At 41.1% G+C, this 3460-nt stretch overlaps 2 pseudogenes; both read left to right on the top strand.

Annotated features, from left to right (window-relative positions):
* The first annotated feature begins 461 nt into the window (after nt 1–461).
* LOC134702917 (NADH-ubiquinone oxidoreductase chain 1-like) lies at nt 462–1619 on the top strand (annotated as a pseudogene).
* A 16-nt stretch (nt 1620–1635) lies between these two features.
* LOC134702914 (NADH-ubiquinone oxidoreductase chain 4-like) lies at nt 1636–2982 on the top strand (annotated as a pseudogene).
* Nucleotides 2983–3460: the final 478 nt, after the last annotated feature.

The following is a 3460-nucleotide window of genomic DNA, read 5'->3' as shown; positions in this document are numbered from 1 at the left end:
TGTGCAAATAACTGCTTTTGTAAGAAGGTCTGATGTGCTCCATTCGTTTGCACTCCCTAAGTTACTAATTAAAGTAGATGCCATCCCAGGTCGAATTAATCGGCTTCCTATAAAAGCTTCCCAGTGTAGAATTATTTACGGGCAGTGTTCTGAAATTTGCGGGGTTAACCATAGATTTATACCGATTGTGATTGAGTTTATTCCTGAGAAATATTTTGTCATATGGTTGGAAGCTCTTAACTAAAATAAAAAATAAGCTAAAGCTTTTAAGAAGCGTTAAACTTTTAATTTAATGAACTTGTACAATGGGCAAGTAGCTTTTAGTGATAAGGTGGTCTAATATTAGGATATAGGGCTCATGCCCCTAAGGCGCCGTGAGTAGTGGCTCTTATCTTTGTGAGAGCTGGCAGAGCTAATGCGTTTGATTTAGGATCAATTCATAAGTATATATACTTGCTTTCATGGCACAAGCTGGCAGACCTAATGCATACGATTTAAGCTCGTCTTATAAGATATACTCTTGTTTGTGTGTGAATTACAAAGCTAAGCCCAGTCTCATTATGGTTAGTGTCGAGTGTCTATTTAAGACTCTAAGGAGAGTAGCTGTTTTCTTTGGAGCCTCTATCCTATTAAGCCTTTGTCAAGTGTCAGCGGACTCTTTTACTCCCTTGGGGTCGACTAAGGCTGCACTGGTGGACTGAGTAGGCGTGGTTGTTGGTGTTATCCCTTTTGTAGGGGTGCTTCTCGCTGTGGGCTTCTATACTTTGTTGGAACGTAAAATTTTGGCTATCATTATAATCCGAAAGGGTCCATCCAAGGTGAGTTATATAGGGATCTTGCAGCCTTTTAGTGACGCAGGTAAGTTGTTATGTAAAGAGTTTATTGTGCCTACACGTGCTAACGTAGGGCCCTTCATTTTGGCTCCTGCACTAATATTAACTATCAGTTTACTTGGATGGCTTTTATACCCGTATAAGTCGGCTGAAGTGTTTTATGTTTTCGGGGTGATTCTGTTTATAGTTATTACTAGAGTCAGGGTTTACGGGGTAATAATATCCGGATGGGCTTCTAACTCTAAATACTCTTTGCTAGGTGCAGTTCGTGCGATGGCGCAAAGAATTTCTTATGAGATCCCTATAGGATTTATCTTCTTTTGTGTGGTGCTGTGCTCGGGTGTGTTTATGTTTCAAGAAATTAGGGTGTTCCAACAAAGGTCCTTTTTTTTCTTTTTTCCTTTGTGCGTAGTTATAGTTGTCTGAATGCTGTGTATGCTAGCTGAAACTAATCGGGCGCCATTTGATTTTGTGGAAGGAGAGTCGGAATTAGTGTCAGGATACAACGTGGAGTACAGCGGAGGGGGGTTTGCAGTTATATTTATTGCGGAGTACTCTAGTATTCTTCTCAGAAGGGTTATAAGGGCGGCGATATTTTTCGGGGGAAATGAAGCGTTGATCGGGGTCTTTATGATGGCTTTTGCGGTCTTCTTTGTGGTTATTCGTGCTTCTTTACCTCGTTTACGTTATGATAAGTTAATGAGTTTGTGTTGGACTGTTCTTCTATGTGTCATACTTATGGCTAGTGTGTGTGTAGTAGTTCTAGTTAGGGTGTATGTAAGATAATATAAACTAGTATAATTCATTTACACTGAATGTGTCAGATAAAGTCTGTCTTACTTATGGTTAAAAGGTTGGCAATTAGACTTATTGCATTGATTATTATAAAAAACCTAAATATGAGTGTCATTGGGTTAAGCGTTCTAACTATTCTAAGTATGGGCGCCACAAGAGTCGCGATAGGGGGGGTAGAGTTGAACGGGTTGTACACCACAGACTTTGTAATAGGGTTAATGGTTACACTAACTCTATTTGTAGCAATTCTTTCCTACCTAAGGAGGGTTAAGATCCACCGGAAAGCAAGATTTAATTTAATAATTATCAGAATCAGCCTAATTTTAGTGATAAGATTCAGGGTGAGGAGGTTCTTTCTTTTTTTTTTTTTTTTGAAAGTGTGCTAGCCCCTCTGTTGTTATTAATTGTAGGCTGAGGCTATCAGCCAGAGCGTTTACAGGCAGGGGGGTATATAGTAATCTATACGGTGTTCGGATCTCTTTTTTTCTTATGGGGGGTAAGAGAACTCTATATTAGAGGGTTGAGGAGGAGGATAAGTTCTGTGGTAAGGCTAGTAAAAAAAAGGGGAATGAGATTGTGATGGCTATACATTCTAGGGTTTCTTATCAAGCTACCAATATATCCATTTCACCTGTGACTACCTAAGGCTCACGTAGAGGCCCCAGTAGCCGGTTCGATGCTATTGGCCGGGGTGGTACTAAAATTAGGAGGGTACGGGCTGCTTCGATTTATAATAGTTATACAAATAAGGCTTAGAAGCGTTTTTTTTGTGCTGCTACTAGTGGTGAACTTGGCAGGAGGTGTCTACGCAGGATTAGCGTGTGTACGGCAAGTGGACCTAAAATGTTTGGTAGCATATTCCTCTGTAGCGCATATGAGGCTTGTGCTATTAGGAGTGCTTAGCAACACGGTATTAGGGGTAGTGGGGGCCATTATTATTATGATCGGGCATGGGTTGTGTTCATCAGGTTTGTTCAGGTATGTGAATGCTATCTATAAGATGAGGCACTCGCGTCTGCTAGTAATAAATAAAGGGGGCTTGTTAGTCTGCCCAAGTCTAGTCTTAATGTGTTTCCTGTTAAGATCAAGCAACATAGCAGCCCCTCCTAGTCTAAACTTATTTGGGGAAATCCTCGTTTTCGGCGTGGGAGGGTGAATAAGTGGAGTGTTCCTGCTTATCCTGGGTCTGATAAGCTTTATTAGGGCATGTTTTAGACTATACCTATATGGAAGTTGTTGTCACGGGAAGGGGGTGTCACACAGGGAGTCCTTAAACTTGAGAAGAGTTTGTGATGTTTTTGTTCTGGCGGCTCATTGGATACCGCTGAACTTTATGTTTATGTTTATACCCTAAACAATGAATCGTAATCCTTATTCTCGTTACTATGTACCAGGTCCAAGTCCGTGGCCCTTTTTTGTGGCTATCTCGGCAAACGGAATAGCGGTAGGGTTAATTTTGTGACTGCATCGAACTCCCAGATTTCTATTAATAGGAATGAGGTTGGGGTGTATACTATTGAGAACTTTTAGATGATGGCGAGACTTAATTCGTGAGGGAGATATTGGGTTTCATACTCGCTTCGTAATCAAGAGATTTCGTGATGGAGTTGCCCTTTTTATTCTGTCTGAAGTAATGTTCTTCTTTTCTTTTTTTTGGACTTTCTTCCATAATGCCTTAAGACCCTCGTGTGAACTAGGGATGCGATGACCCCCTCCAGGGATCCGCACGCCAAACCCGTCGTCGACAAGGCTGTTCGAGACAGGTCTTTTAATTAGGAGGGGGTTATTCGTAACTCAAGCCCATAAGAGAATGCGTTTGAAGGATTATGATG

This window comes from Mytilus trossulus, unplaced genomic scaffold, assembly GCF_036588685.1.
Source record: "Mytilus trossulus isolate FHL-02 unplaced genomic scaffold, PNRI_Mtr1.1.1.hap1 h1tg000777l__unscaffolded, whole genome shotgun sequence".
Lineage (NCBI taxonomy): Eukaryota > Metazoa > Mollusca > Bivalvia > Mytilida > Mytilidae > Mytilus > Mytilus trossulus.
The sequence above is the reverse complement of the archived record's forward strand: the minus strand, read 5'-3'. Positions and strand labels throughout refer to the sequence as shown.